The 19718-nt window shown below is 47.8% G+C and overlaps 1 long non-coding RNA gene across 2 annotated transcripts; it reads left to right on the top strand.

The window, feature by feature from the left end:
* Nucleotides 1-5991: 5991 nt before the first annotated feature.
* LOC129051927 (uncharacterized) lies at nt 5992-19340 on the top strand. Of its 2 annotated transcripts, XR_008516492.1 has the most exons (5): nt 5992-9322; nt 9421-9469; nt 9802-9919; nt 14878-14947; nt 16232-19340. It is a non-coding gene; the product is annotated as an uncharacterized LOC129051927 (long non-coding RNA). The 2 variants fall into 2 exon arrangements; XR_010138596.1 differs by having other exon boundaries at nt 9421-9919.
* The last annotated feature ends 378 nt before the right edge of the window (nt 19341-19718 follow it).

The following is a 19718-nucleotide window of genomic DNA, read 5'->3' as shown; positions in this document are numbered from 1 at the left end:
GCGGTTTTCTCCTATCTCAGTAGGTGGAACATACAATCGGGTTTTAGACCGCGACATTCCATTGCCCAGGGAATAATATAAATCATTATTCTACTATATTCTACTATAAAGACACATGTCTAGAGACAGATGCCCTCCTCTTATCTCAACTGCAAAGAGGTCTTCCTCTTTTACTAATCCTCCTCAGCACAGACCCTTTACCCATGTCAGGCTGGGGGATGGTCAGGTCTTTCCCTTCCCATGAGGCCATATCTCAGACTATCACATGGGGAGAAACCTTGGACAATACCTGGCTTTCCTAGGCAGAGGTCCCTGCGGCCTTCTGCAGTGTATTGTGTCCCTGGGTACTTGAGATTAGAGAGTGGTGATGACTTTTAACAAGCATACTGCCTTCATGCACTTGTTTAACAAAGCACATCCTGCATAGCCCTAAATCCATTAAACCTTGAGTCAACACAGCACTTGTCTCTGTGAGCACAGGGTTGGGGGTAGGGTTACAGATTAACAGCATCTCAAGGCAGAAGAATTTTTCTTAGTTCAGAACAAAATGGACAGTCTCTTATGCCTACTTCTTTCTACATAGACACAGTAACAGTCTGATCTTTCTTTTCCCCACATAGACTGGGCATGGTGGCTCACGCCTGTAATCCCAACACTTTGAGAGGCCGAAGTGGTCAGATCACTTGACATCAGGAGTTCAAGACCAGCCTGGCCAACATGGTAAAGCCCTTATCTCTACTAAAAATACAAAAATTAGCTGGGTGTGTTGGCTGGCACATGCCTATAATCCCAACTACTCGGGAGGCTAAGGCAGAAGGATTGCTTTAACCCAGGAGTTGGAGGTTGCAGTGAGCCAAGACACTGCTACTGCACTCCAGCCTGGGTGACAGAGTAAGACTCCATCTCCCAAAAAAAAAAAAAAAAAAAAAATCTCTTAGGGAATTATGAGAAAAGCTACCTAAATTTTTAAAAAACCTATGCCTGTAATCCCAGCACATTGGGAGGCCAAGGCGGGCAGATCACCTGAGGTCAGAAGTTTGAGACACATTTTTATCTATACACGTTTTACATAGGTGTGTTATGGGGGTTTGTTGTGAAGATTATTTCATCACCCAGGTATGAAACCTAGTACCCATTAGTTACTTTTTTTGATCCTCTCCCTCCTCCTTCTAATAGACCCCAGTATGGATTGTTCCCCTCTGTGTCCATGTGTTCCCATCATTCAACTTTCACTTTTAAGTGAGAATATGTGGTATTTAGTTTTCTGTTCCTGTGTTACTTTGCTAAGGATAACGGCCTACAGCTCCACCCACATTCCTGCGAAAGACATGATCTCATTTTTTTTATGGCTGCACAATATCCCATGGTGTATATGTACCACATTTTCTTTATTCAGTCTATCATTGATAGGCATTCAGGTTGACTCTATGTCTTTGCTATTGTGAATTGTGCTGCAATGAATATACACATGCATGTGTCTTTATAGTAGAATGATTTATTTATATTATTTTGGGTATATACCCAATAATTGGATTGTTAGGTTGAACGGTATTGCTTTCTCTAGGTCTCTGAGGAATGGCCACACTGTCGACAGTAGGTGAACTAATTTAAACTCCCACCAATGGTGCCTAAGCATTCCTTTGACAAAAAAAAATCTTAATGTTCTAAGAGGTTAGCTTTTTAGACAAATGGTATACCAGGAGACTGTCCTCAGGCCCAGGCCACCCAGCTGCTCCTCTGAGAGGCTATACTCCCATTCCTCAGGCTGCCCTCTAAGAAATGACCCAGGGGATGATATTCATTAGACACTCCAAGAGATATGGTCACTACGGGCATCTTGGGTTATCCCAGACAGTTCTGAAACTCATGACCAAGAAAAGATCCGAGGGCTGCTGTAAAGGGCCCTGTAATTTCTCCAAAGCAAAACTTCAACCCAAAGACGTACTAATAAGGTGTGTGTGCCTAGGGAATATAAAAGTGGGAGAGGCAGAAATAATTTTTATTTTTATTTTTTACAGTGGAGTGTCAGATGATTATTTTCTACTTTTTTCTCATGTGAAATGTTTACAGAAAGAAAACAAATCTTTAAAAACCTGCCACCATCCACTGCTGTGTAAAATTATGATTAACAATTAAAATACTGTGTCTCTAATGTACAATAAAGGACAAATAATTGATAGTGTGGTAAACTGGAGAGGGGAAGTTGGTCTCATATCCCACATTTGAGAATGTAGGAACAAAAGTGGAAATTTATAATTTTACTGCAAGCCTGAGTTAGGCTAAAGGAAAAAAGTGGTGGATTAGAGCCCCGCTTGCCATACATTAGGAAGGCACAGAAGAAAACGAGACCTCCTGTGGAGTGTTAAAATCATTAAAGAGCAGGAAATTAGACTAAAGTGACTCTAGTCCTCTGTGTTCATAAATTAAAAAAATCTAAAACCGAAGTCGAATGCATTTCTTATAAATTAATATATTAGGCCAGGCGCGGTGGCTCAACCCTGTAATCCCGGCACTTTGGGAGGCTTGAGCCCGGCAGAGAGAGCTTACAGAAACCGAGGTCACACCACTGCACTTTACCCTAGCGACAGAGCGAGACTGTCTAAAAAGAAAAGAAAAAAAAATTAACAGGAAAGCTTGGGAACCCCACGGGTGGCAGCTCCTCCCACGCATACACCGAGTCGGGATTCTGCCGTGATGACCCGCCTGGCATCCCTAAACACTCTGGGAAATACTCGGGTCTGCGGGCGCAGAGCTGCCCAGGGAGGTCCAGACGCGGCGCCCAGCAGGGACGCGGTGAGACGCTGGGGGTCCCGGCTGCGGGCCCAGCCGCCATCTTGCATCCAGAGAGGCCTGGGGCCGAGCTGCGCCAGAGAGGACTGAGGTCGGCGGACCCGGGAGCTGACTGTGGGGAGGCCGGTCCTGCCGGTTTCACAGCCTGCTCTCCCCTCTCGGGATGCCCAACCCCGCATACGCACCACTTCCCAGCTTCCAGGATGCCCTGGCATCTTAGCTGTGCTTCTCCCAGGACCTGCAGATCACAGAGCAACAAAGGCTGTGACAAAGTCCCCGGGCGGGGGTGGGAGGTTCCGAGGTAGAGCACGCGGAACAGAGGAAACCGATCCCAAACTCTGGCGGGATCGAGAGACAAAGACCCCGCCAAGTGCCGGAAGCCACGCCCTCCTCTCCAACTGCGCTCCTGATTGGGCGGTTCCTACACCAGTGCCACTGATTGGATGGAGCTCCAGGACCCACCTCCCAATCCCACCCTCCCCAGTGTTAGCGCATTTTATGGACAGGGAAACAGGCTCAAGTAGGAGGTGTCACTTGCCCAGGGAATTACTGCTAATTAACAAATGAGCTGAGGCGTCGCGGGGCGGTGGCTCACGCCTGTGATCCCAGCACTTTGAGAGGCAGAGGCAGACGGATCACCTGAGGTCAGGAGTTCGACACCCTCCTGATCAACATGGCGAAACCCCGTCTCTACCAAAAATACAAAAACTAGCCGGGCATGGTGGTGGGCTCCTGTAATCCCAACTACTCGGGAGGCTAAGGCAGGAGAATCGCTTGAACCCGGGAGGCGGAAGTTGCAGTGAGCCAAGATCGCACCATTGCACTCCAGCCTGGGTGACAGAGTGAGACTCTGTCTCAAAAATAAATAAATAATATAAAAATTTTCACCTAAAAGAAGTGGAGAATAAAAGAAGGATTTCACATCTAAAGCGTTTGTTTCCTTTATAAAACCACAGCCCCTTTTCATCTGAATTGTCCAAAGATGTCTGACAGCACTAATACACTTACAGAATCAACCAGGAGCAATGGCCTCTCAGGTGATAAGGAGGCACAATGTTACCTAAACCCAATCTATTCTCAGCTTTACATGGTAACCCCTCTCAAGAAGTGCTGTTAGCCGTGTGAACCGTATTCATTGGACAAGGCCAGAGGAAAGCGTGTTTACAACAACACAACCAGGAGCCTGCAAATCAAACTGGGAACGGGAAGCATGTAGGAGGCTTCCATAGCCAAGACACTGGTGGCTATCCTTGGGTGTCACTTAAAACTTCAAGGTGGCCAGTCCCGGTGGCTCACGCCTGTAATTCCAGCACTTTGGGAGGCTGAGGCGGGTGCGTCTTGAGGTCAAGAAATAGAGACCATCCTGGCCAACATGGTGAAACCCCGTCTTTACTAAAATTACAAAAATTAGCCGGGTTTGGTGGTGTGCGCCTGTAGTCCCAGCTACTAGGGAGGCTGATGCTGATGCAGGAGAATCGCTTGAAGGAGGCGGAGGTTGCAGTGAGCCGAGATCGGGCCACTGCCCTCCAGTACGGTAACAGAGCGAGACTCTGTCTCAAAAAAACAAAAAAACAAAAACAAAAACAAACAAACAAAAGAAAACTTCAAGGTGAAGGACATCTATTTTCCAGTTGGCTCAGAGGAACTGACAGATATTAGAATTGAAATGTCTTTTTCTTTTCTTTCTTTCTTTTTTTGAGACAGAGTGAGACTCTGTCGCTCAGGCTGGAGTGCAGTAGCACCATCGCAGCTCACTGCAACCTCGGTCTCCCAGGTTCAAGCGATTCTCCTGCCTCAGCCTCCCGAGTAGCTGGGACTATAGACACGTGCCACAGCGCCCGGCTAATTTTTGTATTTTTAGTAGAGCTGGGGTTTCGCTGTCGTGGCCAGGCTGGTCTCGAACTCCTGACCTCAAGTGATGCACCCGTCTCAGCCTCCCAAAGTGCTGGGATTACAGGCGTGAGCCGCCGCGCCCATCCTGTAATAGCTTTAAACTCCCCCTCTCATAGGGACAGGCCACCTCCACACACCCCCTCTTACTTCACAGGCTCTGTCCCTAAGGTTTACTTGGCGGACTGTCTTCCTCCCATCTCATTAGCTGTCCAAGAGAGTCCAGCTCACTCTGAAACCTACCCTAAGATGGCAATTTGTAGACACTCCTCCATTCTCACAGCACAGTGGGACTTAAGGAGAGAGCTGCCCAATCCCCTTTCCTCAACTGACGTGAAGGGGCAGGTGGCCAGCCGGATAGATGTTCAGTGACCTAATGGGTCCAGCATGCCCAAGGCGTAGCCCCACAGCCTAGCACCTCTCCTCAACCTGGTCTTCCCTCCAGCCTTTTTTCTTCCGCCACCAATGACAGGTGATGTTTACCTGTGCCACACTCTCATGAGCCTAGAGACTGGTGTTGGTTGGCCGGGTGCAGTGGCTCATACCTGTAATGCCAGCACTTTGGGAGGCCAAGGCGGTCAGATCACTTGAAGTCAGGAGTTCAAGGCAAGGCTGGTCAATATGGTGAAACCCTGTCTCTACTAAAAATACAAATATTAACCGGGCATGGTAGCACATGCCTGTAATTCCAACTACTCGGGAGGCTGAGGCACAAGAATTGCTCTAACCCAGGAGGCGGAGGTTGCAATGAGCCGAAATCATGCCTTTGCACTCCAGCCTGAGTGACAGAGTGAGACTCTGTCTCAAAAAAAAAAAAAAAAAAAAGAGAAAGAAACAACCTGGTGTGGGTAAACCCCCAGCTGGGTGCCTGTAACTCCACTCTCTTACTTCCCACTCAAGTGGCATTATAAGCATAACCTTAAATGTGATCTAATTTATGCATATTCCTCTCTTAGTAACATTTCTGACAACAGCCCTCAAAATCAAATGAGCCTGGATTACAGAACACATGTGTGTGTTTAAAGCCTGAGGCAGCAGGTTTTGTGTGTGTGTGTGATTCTCCTGCCTCAGCCTCCCAAGTAGCTGGGACTGCAGGCACGCACCACCATGCCCAGCAAATTTTTGCATTTTTAGTAAAGATGGGGTTTCACCATGTTGACCAGGATGGTCTCAATCTCTTGACTTCATGATCCACCCGCCTGGACTTCCCAAAGTGCTGGGATTACAGGCATGAGCCACCATGCCCCGCCTATTATTCTTTAAGAGATGTATTTTCACCTTTCTACTTTTTTCCTTTTCTATTTTCATAATTTCTCCCTTTCTGTCTCTTTCTTACTGTCCTTCCCTTTTTCTTCCTGTGTTTCTCTCTTCCTTTCTTTTTCTGTTTCTTTTTAACATTTCTTCCTTGTAGAACTTGGTCCCTAACTTCCTTCCTTCCTTCCTGTCTTCCTTCCTGCCTTTCTCTCAACATTCCTACCTTCCTCCCTTTTTTTCCTCCTTCTCTCCTGCCTTCCTTCCTTCCTACTACAGGGATGTCACATCACGCCTGGCTAACTTTTAGTAGAGGCAGAGCCTCACTATGTTGTCAGGGCTGGTCTCAAACTCCTGGGCTCAAGTGATTATCCCACCTCAGCCTCCCAAAGTGTTGGAATTACAGGCGTGAGCCACCATGCCCTGCCCTCTTTTATTTTCTTCTTTTTTCTTTGTGTTCTTTTTTTCACTCTCTCTTTCTTCTTTCCTTTTTTCCTTCATTTCTTCCTCTATTTTCTTTTTGTGTCTCTCCACCTTTTTCCTTCCTTTTTCATCTTCCCTTTTTCTTTCCATTATTTTCTCTATTTTTATTTTGATATTTCTCTTTTTTCATTTTTTTCTCTCTCTTCTCTTTCTTTTTTTTCTGCTTTATTTCTTTCCTTCCGTCTGTCGTCTGTCCGTCTTTGTGTGGATTCTGGGACAGTTTCCTCATTCTGTATCTCCCTGTGTCCTAAACCACCCACTACCGAGTCCTGGTCATTCTTTCTCCCGCTGAGATGCATCTCCAAGCATCTCCAAACAGCCACACCCACGGGTTGTCTTTGACTGGACTCTGTCCTGGTCTACGCAGAGCCACGTATCGGGGATCATTTCTGGGGTCGGGTGGATCCATTTCGCCCACGAGCCGCCCTTGCCATCTCGATCTGTCTTGTTGACGTTTGCGCCGGTTGTCGGGCTCCACTGAGGCCACCTTTCTAAGTTCTCTTGTCCTCCGGAGCTCCAGCGGCAGCTGCCGAGGGAGAGACCGTCCCCGCTGTGAGCTGGGCGGAGCTCGGGAAGGCCCGCAGCCTTCAGCTGAACTGTCTCAACGGAGCCAGAACTCTGGCGCGTCCCTTGTGAGTCGGAGGTCGGGCGTGCAGGGCTGTGGCTTGGGAGGCTGTCCCCGCGCTCCCAGCCCTAGCCGAGTGTGGGGCTGCCCCGGCGGATCCCAAGCGCACCGCAACTGTCGAGGCCCGACCCGCGGGACCCACCAGGCCTGACGCAGGGGGCCAGGGACGCCCACGCGGGTCCTGACTGTCTGAGGCGCCTGCCGAGTTTATTCCCAAGTCCCCATGGAGAGTCAGGGGCCGTCCTGTGCCATCTTCTGAGGTCCCGGGAGGGGTGGGATCGGGAGGGGTTCGCCAGAGGGCTTTCCGAGCGCCGAAAGAGACGGCGTGCAGCGCGGTGGGTGCCTCGGGTTGGGGGGCTCCCCTGCTTGGCCTCCCACCCCTCTGGTTCCTGGCTCCTCCCCTCATTCCTGGGAGTGGGAGTGGTGGCAGCTCGATCCCCCGGCTGGGACAGGGCTGGGGGAGCATGGTGTGGATAGCTGAGTTGCAAGTGTCCGGGGGTGTGGCCCGGCAGGCCCCATCCCAGGTACGGCCGTGAGGGCCCAGGGGTGGCCGTCTGGGTCCCGGCCCTCTCCCATCCCGCGGGTGGGGTGGTCACCGGGGGGGCAGTCCCTGCGCTTGAGCCCTTTCTCCTCTTTCCACCGCCCACATCGATCAGCAGACGGGGGTTGGGGGCGCGGTGGGAAGGAAGGTTGGCGACTTAGATGCCAGAAAAACAGCTTCAGGCCGCGAGCGCCACCCTTGGCCTGTAGGGTGCATCCGCTGGGCCTCTGCCTGCTGGCTTCTCAGTCCGGCCGCCGGGTCCACCAGATGTCTGCCAAGAGTGTAGGACTTGGCCACCAGCTTGAAATGTTTAAGACGGACCAGATGGCTCTCCTCGGCTGCAGAACCGCTAAGATCCAGTAGAGGGTGCGATTACTGCTCACTGCGACCTCCACCTTCCCGGGCTCACGCAGGCAATCCTTTCTTTTCGGCCTCCCGAGTAGCTGAGGCTCTGGGGATCTTTCTGTTCTTTGTTTTGTTTTTTGTTTTCCTAGCCCCACTTCAAGTTTGTTTCCACAGTACATTGAATTGCTGTTTTTTGTTTGTTTGTTTGTTGAGATGGAGTTTTGCTCTTGTTACCCAGGCTGGAGTGCAATGGCGCGATCTCGGCTCACCGCAACCTCCGCCTTTTGGGTTCAAGCAGTTCTCGGGCCTCAGCCTTCCGAGTAGCTGGGATTACAGGCATGCGCCACCACACCTGGCTAATTTTGTATTTTTAGTAGAGACGAGGTTTCTCCATGTTGGTCAGGCTGGTGTCGAACTCCCGACCTCAGGTGATCAGCCCGCGTTGGCCTCCCGAAGTGCTGGGATTACAGGCGTGAGCCACCGCGCCCGGCTGCTGTTTTATTTTTATTTATTTATTTATTTTCCTTTTTCTTTTATCTCTCTCATGCTCCTTCGTGCACACTGAAGTTGCTGTTGTTTTAGATTTCTTTTTTCTTCTTCTTTTTTTTTTTCTTTCTGAGAGAGGCCTTGGCCCCCAAAGTGCTGGAATTACAGGCGTGAGCCACCGTGCCTGGCTCTATCTATCTATCTATCTATCTATCTATCTATCTATCTATCTATCTATCTATTTTTTTTAGTAGAGACATGGTCTCAGTATGTTGCCAAGGCTTTGGTTATATATATTACTTTTTAAACTTTAATTATCATTTTTTAATAAAGATGTCTCCCCATATAGCCCCCAGGGTAGTGTTGAACTCCTGGGCTCCAGGTATCCTCCCACCTTGGCCTCCCAGTGTGCTGGGATTACAGGCATGAGCCACCTTGGATGGTCTGGTCATATTTTTGATGTGTTGCTTCTTCCCAGTCCAGATGCATAATCTCACCCCTGAACATTCCTGACAGTGTGATTATGACATATGACTTTACCCAGCACCAGAGTGAGTTGGTGCTCCAGCCCTGGCCCAGCCCACAGAAGAGATTGTGACATATCACTGGATCCAACACTGAGGTGATGTGATTATTCTACTGCCTTGGCACTGCACACAGGGGACATTGTGACATCACTGGGTCTTGTACCCAGGTGGTATGAATCTTCTCTCCTGCCTTGGTCCTTCCACGGGGGACATTGTGTCATATCGCTGGGCCCCACACATACGTTATATGACTCTCCTGCCTGTGCCCTGTGCATGTGGGTCATTGTGACATATTGCTGGGTCCAACATCCAGGTGATGTAACTCTACTGCCTAGGCCCTGCCTACAGAGGACATTGTGTCATATACCTGCACCCATCACACAGGTAATGCGGCTCTCTTCTGCCTGGCCCTGATCACAGAAGGGATTGTGACATATCACTGGGCTCATACCTAGCTAACATGTCTCTCCTCCTTGTCCTAGGTTCTGCTCGCGGGGGATATTGTGACATGTCAGTGAGCCTAATACTAAGGTGACATTGTGTTTGTTTGTTTGTTTGTTTTTGTATTTTTAGTAAAGACGGTGTTTCTCCATGTTGGTCAGGCTGGTCTCGAACACCCGACCTTAGGTGATCCCGTCCCTCTCAGCCTACCAAAGTGCTGGGTTTACAGGTGTGAGCCACCGTGCCCGGCCAGGTGACATTACTCTTTTGCCTTGGCACTGCCCTCAGAAGGCATGGTGGTATATTGCTGGGCCCAGAACCAATGTGATGTGAGTCTCCTGCCTGGACCCTGCCTACAAGGTGCATTGTGACATATCTCTGGGACCTTTGACTATTTTATGTGTCTCTCCTCTCTTACTTAGATGTTGCCCAAAAAGAGATTGTGACATAACTTTGGGCCCAGCACCGAGGTGATGTCTCCCCTCTCCTGCCTGGGACTTGCCCACTGAAGCATGACTTATTGATGAGTTCAGCACACAGGTAATATGATTCTTATTCCGGCTCACAGAAGTCACTGTAACGTATATCTTGGCCCATCACTGAGATTATATGACTCTCTTTTTCCTGGGACCTGTCCACAGTGGGGAATGTGACATATTACTTGGCCCAGAACCTACATGAAGTGACTCTCTCCTTATGCCTGGGCCCTGCCCACTGGGGGTGATTTTGACATGTAGCTGGGCCCAGGTCCAAGGTTATGTGACTCCACACTTCTTCCTGAGCCCTACCCACGGGGGCATTATGTCATATCTCTGAGACCCTCAATTAGATGGTATGACTCTTTTGTTTGGTTACCCTCTTCTCGGGGTATTGTAACATATTGCTGAGCCCAGCATCTAGGTGATGCAACTATTCTCTACTGTTTGGTCTCTACCCAAAAAGGGATTGTGTCATATCACTGTCAAGAACCTAGATGAGGTAACTCTCCTCTCCAGCCTGGGACCTACATACATTGTGTATTGAGACATGTCACTGGCTTCAACACCTAGATAATGCCACTCTCCTGCATGGGCCCCACCCATAGAGATATTATAAAACATTTTTCTGTTAATCACCTAGGTGATGTGACACTCCTCTTCTGCCTGGGCCGCGCCAAAAACTATTGTTACTTTAGTAGAGACAAGGTCTCAGTATGGTACACTGAACCCAGCACCTGGGTGATGTGACTCTTCTCTCATGCTGGGCCCTGCCAACTGGGGTGTTTGTTACATATAGCTGGACCCAGCGCCTGGGTTACATGATTTTCTTTTTTTTCTGAGCCCTACCCACAGAGGGCATTTTGACATATTTTTGAGCCCATCATTTAGGTGATGTGACTCTCTTGCATGGGCCCTCCCCACAAAGGACAGTGTGACATATTGCTGAGCCCAGTACATAGGTGATGTGACTCTCCTCTACGGATTGGGCTTTGCCCAAAAAGGAATTGTGATGTATTGCTGGGCCCACCGCCTAGGTGATGTGACTCTCCTCTTCTGCCTAAGCCCTGCATGCATTTCGTATTGTGACATATGCCTGGATTCGACACCAAGGTGATGTGACTTTAAGGCATGGGAACTGCCCACAGAAGTATTATGACATATCTTTTTCATCACCTAGGTGATGTGACCCTTTTATTTTCCCTATTCCTGGCACCTTTTGGGTATAGTGACATTTCACTGAGTTCAACAGCCATGGGATGGAACGCTCCTGCCTGGGCCCAGCACACAGGGGGCCTTGTGACATATCTCTGTATCCATAATTTAGGAGATTTAACTCCCCTCTTCTGCCTGCACCCTCACCACTGGGAGGGCTGTGACGTATCATTGGTCTCAGCAATCAGGTGATGTGTTTTTCCTGCTTGGGCCTTGCCCACAGAGAACATTTTAACATATCACTGGGCCCAGCACCCAGGTGATGTGACACTCCTGCCTGGTCTCTGCCCTCAGAGAAGATTGTGACATATCACTGCTCCTAAACCCAGTAGAGTGATGTGACTCTACTGCTCAGCCCCTCTTCACTGGTGGGATTGTGATGTATATCCTGGCCCAGCTTACAGGTGCAATGATGACTCTCATACCTCAAAGTAACCAATAGCAGATATACTGCCTCTCATAGCCAGGATTAGGAAAATGAGTAATGTCTTGGGTCTCCTCTTTGAAGATCATAAAGAATTAACACTCTCTCACATACTGTGTAAAGTTGTCAAGAGGTACAGAGAATGTCCTCACAGAACTCAGCACACAGGGGAGGTTGTGACACTCATATGCATAGCCTGCCAACAGTAAAGACTGCCATCCTTCCACATAAACATAGCTCACTGTTGAGGTTCTGAATCTCACCCAGAGGCAGACATACTTGAAAAATCAAATCTCATGTGTAACTATCATTCATAAGGGAGGTGTCTCTCAGACCAGGATCCAGCACACCTGTGAGTCTGTGACTCCACTAAGAGGACACAGTTTGCAGGAGGGATTGAGGTTCTCACACAGATCCAGACCATTATTGAGATTGTGACTCATGTTCTTAGACCCAACATCCACGGGGTGTGATATGTCATACCTAGATCTAGAAAATGTGTTAAATTATTAATCTCATACCTTGACCTTCATGCAGATGTGATTGTGACATACACCTCTGCCCAGCACCAGAGTGATTTGACTCTTCTGCCTGGGCCCAGCGTACAGATGGGATTGTACCATATTGCTGGACCCAGCATTTAGGTGATGTGAGTCTTCTCTTGCCTCAGTGCTTTTCACAGAGGGCATTGAGACATATCACTGGGCCTAGTACCCAGGTAATGTGACTTTCCTCTACTTCCTGGGCTTTTCCCAAGAAGGGATTGTAATATATTGCTGGGTCCAGCACCTAGGGGATGTGACTCTCCTCTCCTGCCTGGTTCCTCCTGTACATTGCGTATTGTGACATGTGACTGTTTCTAACACCTTGGTGATGTGAATCTCCTGCATGGGCCCTGCTTACAGAGGTGTTATAACATATCTTTTCATTCATCACCCAGATGATATAATTCTCCTCTTTTGACTAGACCCTGCCAAAAGGGGGAATTGTGGCAAATCACTGAACCCAGCACCTAGGTGATGTGACTCTCTTGTTTTGCCTGGGCTTCGCATATTTTGGGTATTGTAAAACATTACTAGGTCCAAAACCTATGGGATTGCATGCTCCTGCCTAGGCTCTGCCCACAGGGACCTTGTGACATGTATCTGCATGCATGACCTAGAAGATGTGACATTTCATATTTGCCGGTACCCTGGCCTGCACAGGAAAGATTGTGACATATCCCTGGAAGCAGACACCAGGTGATGTGGCTCTTCTGCTTTGTCTTGCCCCCAGGGAGCACTGTGACATAGTGCTGAGCTCAGCACCCAGGTGATGTGAGTCTGTTGCCTGTGCTGTGCTTTCAGGAGATAATTGTAACATATCCCTGGCTGAGCACCCAGGTGATGTGACACTCCTGCTTGGCTCCCTCCCTCAGGGAAGACTGTGAGATATCCTTGGCTGAAATCCAGGTGATGTGACTCTCCTGCTAGCTCCCTACCTACAGGTGAAATTGTGACATATACTGTAGTCAGCTCACAAGTGCAATGATGACTCTCATACGTCAAATCAGCTATTAGAAGAAATACTGTCATAGCTTGACTTAGAAAAATGAACAACATCCTGGGTCTTCTCTTCGTATGAAGGTTATAAAGGATTGCCACCCACCTACCTATCATATAATGCCTTCAGGTGTTACAGAAAGTGTCATCACAGGGCACGGCAAACAGATGAAATTGTGTTTCTCATATGTGCACTTCATCAACCATTAGGATTATCACCATCACATGTGGAAAGAGCCCACTGCTTGAATTTCCCATGCAAACACAGTCCACACTTGGAACTGTGGTTGTCATATGTGAGCCTCCAGCTACAGTTGGAATGGTGACACATTTCTAAACCCAGAACATAAGCAGATGAGGACTCTACTGTCTGGACCCAGCCAATAGGAGAGATGTTGACACTCATATCTGGGCTTAGGGCCATAGGTATGGTCATAGGTGCTTACAAACATGATCTCAGAGTTAATTGTCATTTTCATTCATAATGTATAAAGCTTTTGGGTAGTATAAAGAGGGTAGTAACAAGGCCCAGAACACAGGAGATTGTGACAGTTGTATGCACACCCACCCAACAGTATATACATCGTCATTTTGTCACATGAACACAGCTCACTTTTGAGGTTCTGAATCTCACACCCATAGGCAGTCAAAGGTCGGAAACTTGACTCTCAGATGTGGATCCAGTCCACAGGTGAGTTGATAACACTCAGAGCAAGATTCAGCACACCTATGAGGCTGTGACTTCACTAATTAGACAAAGTCCACAGGAGGAGTTGAGGCTCTCAGACACAATTTTAGTCCACCGTTGAGATTATAACTCCTGCTCTTAGACACAACATATAGAAGGGGTTAACCTCCTATACCTAAAATCATGACATATATGGGATTGTTAGTATCATCCCTGGACCTTCCTACAGATTTAACTGTGACATTTTCCTCTCCCCAGCACCTGAGTAATCTGACTCTTTTCCCTGGTACCAGCCCACAGATGGGATAGTGAATATTGCTGAACCCAGATCTCAGATATTGACTCTGTTCTTATGCATTGATGCTGCTTGCCAAAGACATTGTGACATATTGCCAGGCCCTGCACTTAGGTGATGTGAGTCTCCTCTCCTGCCTTGGCACTGCCCATAGGGGGCATTGCAACATATATCTGGGCCTACACCCAGGTTATGTGACTGTCATGCCTGTGCCCTGACCACATAAGCAATTGTGTTATATTGCTGGGTCCTACACCTGGTAATGTAATTCTACTGCCTAGGTTCTAGAACATCATGACATATCTCTTCACCCATCACCCAGATGATGTGACTCTCATTTCCTACCTGGTCCCTGCTCACATGGGGAATTTTGACACCTTACTTGTCCCAGTACCAAATAAATGTGACTCTTCATAAGTTCTGCTTGCAAGAGATATTAAGACATCTTGTGGAGCTTAACAACAATGTGACATTACTGTTTTGTCTTGGCCTGGACCTCAAAAGGCACTGTGATGTATTGCTGGGCCCAGCAACAAGGTGACTTGGGTTGTTTGTATGAACCCTGATAACAGAGAGCATTGTGGCATATCTTTGGGAGTATCAACTGTTTGATATGACTCTTTTTTTATACCAAGGCTTTGCTCATAGGAGAGATTGTGACATATCTTTTGGCCCAGAAATCAGGTGATGTGTTTCTCCTGCCTGAGCTTGGCTCACAGGGAGCATTGTGACATATCAGTGGGCCTAGAACCCAAATGATGTGACTCTACTGAGTGTGCCCTGCTTTCAGGAGGAAATTGTAACATATCTCTGACCAACCACCCAGGTGATAACTCTTCTTCCTGGTTCCTGTTCTCAGGGAAGATTGTGACATATCCCTGGCCCAGCACCCAGATGATGTAACTGTCCTGTGGACGCCCTACCCACAGGTGAGACTGTGACATATATCTTTGTTTAGATCATAGGTGCGATGTTGACTCTCATGCCTCAATCTAGACAATAGAAGAGATGCTGTTTCTTACAGCTAGGCTTAGGAAAATGGATAAAATCCTGGCTCTCTTTAGGATGGTCAGAGAAAATTACACTCTCTCACATATTGTATAAGCCCTCGGGTAATATAGTGTCATAACAGGGCCCAGCAAACAGGTGGAATTGTGTTTTTTGTATGCGCACTTTGCCACTGTCGGCCAGGGGTGGTGGCTCGTGCCTGTAATCCCATCACTTTGGGAGGCTGAGGTGGGCAAATCACTTGAGGTCATGAGTTCAAGACCAGCCTGGCCAACATGGTGAAACCGTGTCTCTACTAAAATACAAAAAATACCTGGGCATGGTGGTGAGCGCCTGTAATCCCAGCTACTCAGGAGGCTGAAGCAGGAGAATTGGCTGAACCTGGGAGGTGGAGGTTGCAGTGAGCCAAGGTCTTACCACTGTACTCCAGCCTGGGTAATGCAGCGAGACTCTGTCTCAAAAATAAAAATAAAAATAAAAAAGATTGTCACCTTCATCCATGGACAGAGCCCACTGGTGAGGTCTTAAATCTTACAGGTGGATGCAGTGCAGAGTTGAAATTGTGACTGTCGTATGTGAACATCAGGCAACAGCAGAGGTGGTGACTCCTTAGTAAGCCAAGCTTATAGGCAGGGGACAACTCTCATATCTGGACCGAGCCATTGCAGAGATGTTAATTCTCATAACTGGGCATAGAGCCACAGGCACAATCATGAGTCCAAACTGGCACAAATGTCTCCCAGTCACAAAGGACCGTGACTCTTATGCATACCTTATAAAACTCTTGGCTGGTACAGAGCATGTTCTAACTGGGCCCAGAGTACAGTTGAGATTTTGACACTCATATGTACACCCAGCCGACAGTAAAGGTTGTGGTCATCTTCGCACATGAAAACAGCCTACAGTTGAGGTTCTGAATCTCACACACAGATGCAGTTGCAAGGTGGAAAATTTACTCTCATATGTGGATCCAGTTCAAAGGTAACTTGGTGACTTTCAGACTAAAATTTGACCCACCTGTGAGGCTGTGATTCCACTAAGGAGACACAGTGGTAAGAGAGATTGAGTCTCTCATGCACTGATTCAGTTCATTTCAGAGATTGTGACTAGTATACTTAGAACCAACATATAGGAGGTGTTGACTCTCATGCCTAGAAATGGGATATGTACAGTATTGTTAATGTCATCCCCTGTCCTCCCTGCAGGTATGATTTTGACATACACCTCTGCCTTGCACCTGAGTAATGTGACTCTTCAGCACCAGCCCAGCCTACAGATAGGATTGTGCCATACTGCTGGACCCAGCACCTAGGTGATGTAACTCTATTCTCCTGCTACCCAAAAAGGACATTGTAACATATCTCAGAGTCTTGCACCCAGGTAATGTGAGTCTCCTCTCCTGCCTCCCTGGTGCCCACAGAAGCGGTGTATGTACGGAATTGTTTATCTCATCTGTGGACCTTCCTGCAAGGGTGATTGTGCCATATGCCTCTGTATAGTTTACTCTCCTGCCTGGATTTAGCCCACAGATGAAATTGTGACATATCGCTGGACCAGAAACTAGGCGATGTGACTCTATTCTCTTGCTTCTGTGTTTTCACACTGGGGCATTGTGACATATCATTGGTCCTAGCATCCAGATGATGGAAGTTCTGTTTTCTGCCTTGGTACTGCCCACAGTGAGTATTGTGACATATAGCTGCTGTCCCCTACAGGTTATGTGACTCTCTTACCTGTGCTCTGCCAACATGGGCCATTGTGACATGTTGCTGGGTCCAAAACCTAGGTGATGTAACTAATTTCTTTGGGTTCTGCCTATAGGAGTCATTGTCACATATCTCTTTGCTCATCACCCAGGTGATGTGACTTTCTTCTCCTGCCTAGTTCCTTCTCACACAAACTATTGTGACATATTGCTGAGCCCAGTACCTAGCTAGTGTGACTCAACTCTTCTTTCTAGGTTCTGCCTGCAGCAGAGATTGTAACATGTTGCTGGGCACCTTGGGCCTGCCCTCAGAAGGCATTATGACATATTCCTGGGCCCAACACCAAGGTGATGTGCATCTCCTGCCTGGACCCTGCCCACAGTGGGCATTGTGACATATCTCTTGGCCCATCAGATTGTTCATGTTATCCCCTCCCCTTTTTTTCCTGGTGTTTGCCCATAAGAGACATTGTGACGCATTTCTGGACCCAGCACCTAGGTGATGTCTTCCTGGGACCTGTCTATATGGGTATTGTTATACATCACATGGCCCAGTACTTACTTGATGTGACTCTCCTCTCACGCCTAGACCCTGCTCACAGGTATGATTGTGACACATAGCTTGACCAGGCCCCTAGGTCATGTTACTCTCCTCTTCTTCTTGAGCCTTTCCCACAGGGAACATTGTGACATGTCTCTTCACCCCTAACCTAAGTGATGTGACTCTCCTGCCTGTGCCCTCCCCTCAAGGGGCATTGTGACATATTGCTGGACTGAGAACCTAGGTGATGTGACTCTCCTCTACTGCTTGGGATATACCCAAGAAGAGATTTTAATATATCATTGGGCCCCACACCTAGGTGATGTGATTCTCCTCTACTGCTTGGGATATACCCAAGAGGAGATTTTAATATATCATTGGGCCCCACGTCTAGGTGATGTGACTCTCCTGCATGGGCTTTGCCCACAGGGGTATGATGACATATCTTTTATTTCATCACCCAGGTGATGATACACTCTACTTATGCCTGGGCCTTGACAAAAAGAGGGATTGGGACATATCCCTGGACCCTGAACCTAAGAGGTGGAGGTTGCAGTGAGCCAAGATTACACCACTGCCCTCCAGCCATGGTGACAGAGTGAGACTTCACCAAAACAAAACAAAAAAAACAACAAAAAAATAAGGCATCGTGATGTATCACTGGGACTGACACCTAGGTTATGACACTCTCTTCTGCCTGGGCCCTGCATAAATTGTATGTTTTGACATATCACTAGGTTCAACATACAGCTGATGCAACTGTCTCACATAGGCCCTGCTCATGGGCATATTAGGACATATATTTTCCTTCATCACTTAGGCTATGTGAATCCTCTCTTCACCCTGGACCCTGCCAAAGGGAAAGATTGAGCCATATCACTGGAACTAGCACTTAGGCAATATGACTCTTCTCTTCTGCCTGAGAACCACATTTTTGGGTATTGTGACATTTAACTGGGCTAAACACCTAAGAGATGGGAGGCTTCTGCCTCAGCCCTGTCCACAAGGGTTTTTGTGACATTTATCTGCATCCATTACATAAAAGATGTGACTCCTTTTCTACCTGCCCACAGGAAAGACTGTGACATATTGCAGGGTCCAGCCACCAGGTGATGTGTCTCTCCTCCAAGTGCATTACTTTCAGGAAGAAATGGTAACCTATCACTGGTTTAGAACCCAGGTGATGTGACTCTCCTGCCTGGTCACTGCCCTCAGGGAAGAATTTTTTATATCATTGGTCCAGCACGCAGGAGATGTGATTCTCCGGGGTGCTTTCTGCCAACAAGTTGGTTGGTAACATATATCTTGGCCCAGATCACAGGTGTGATGATGACTCTAAGACTTTGTACCAGCCAATTGAAGAGATACTGTCTCTCACAACTAGGCTTAGAAAAAGGGGTAAAATCCTGGGTCTCCTCTCTGTATGAAGGTTATAGATAATTAGTACTCTCTCATATATTGTATAAAGCCCTTGGATGGTATAGAGAGTGATGAGGACATAGCAAACAGGTTAGATTGTGTTTCTTTTAAGCACACTCTGCCAATTTTTAGAATTATCACTCTCACACACGGACAGAACCCACTGATGAGTTCATGATTCTCATGCGCAGATGCAGTCCATAGTTGAAATTGTGACTATCATATGTGAACATCTGGCCACAGTTGAGATGGTGACTCATTTCTAAACCCATCTCATAGGCAGAGGAGTACTCTCCTCTCTGGACCCAGCCAGTTGGAGAGGTGTTGACTCTCATACCTAGACTTAGGGCCACATAAGATCACGGGTCCATAGGAGCACAAAAGTCTCAGAGCAGATTGCAACTCATGCATACCATATAAAGCCCTCGAGTGGTACAGTGTGTCCTGACAGGGCCAAGCACACAGGTGAGATTGTGACACTCATATTCACACCCAGCCAACAGCAAATCATTCACTTAAATGAATGCAATCCACTTCTGAGGTTCTGAATCTCACATTTGGAGGCAATTGAATGTTGGAAAATGGACTCTTTCATGGATACTGTCCACAGTTGGGTTGGTGACTCTTTTTTTTTTTTTTTTTTTTTTTTTGAGGCAGAGTCTTGCTCTGTTGCTCAGGCTGGAGTGCAGTGGCCCAATCTCGGCTCACTGCAAGCTCCGCCTCCCGGGTTCACACCATTCTCCTGCCTCAGCCTCCCGAGTAGCTGGGACTACAGGGGCCTGCTACCGTGCCTGGCTAATTTTTTGTATTTTTAGTAGAGACGGAGTTTCACCGTGTTAGCCGGGATGGTCTCGATCTCCTGACTTCGTGATCCGCCCGCCTCAGCCTTCCAAAGTTCTGGGATTGCAGGCATGAGCCACTGCACCCGGCCAGGTTGGTGACTCTTTAACCAAGATTCAGCACACCTTTGTGGCTGTAACTTCACTAAGGCACAGAGTTTGCAAGAGAAATTGAGGCTCATTCACAA

This window comes from Pongo abelii, chromosome 20, assembly GCF_028885655.2.
Source record: "Pongo abelii isolate AG06213 chromosome 20, NHGRI_mPonAbe1-v2.0_pri, whole genome shotgun sequence".
Taxonomy (NCBI): domain Eukaryota; kingdom Metazoa; phylum Chordata; class Mammalia; order Primates; family Hominidae; genus Pongo; species Pongo abelii.
This window is presented reverse-complemented; position numbering and strand designations above follow the sequence as displayed.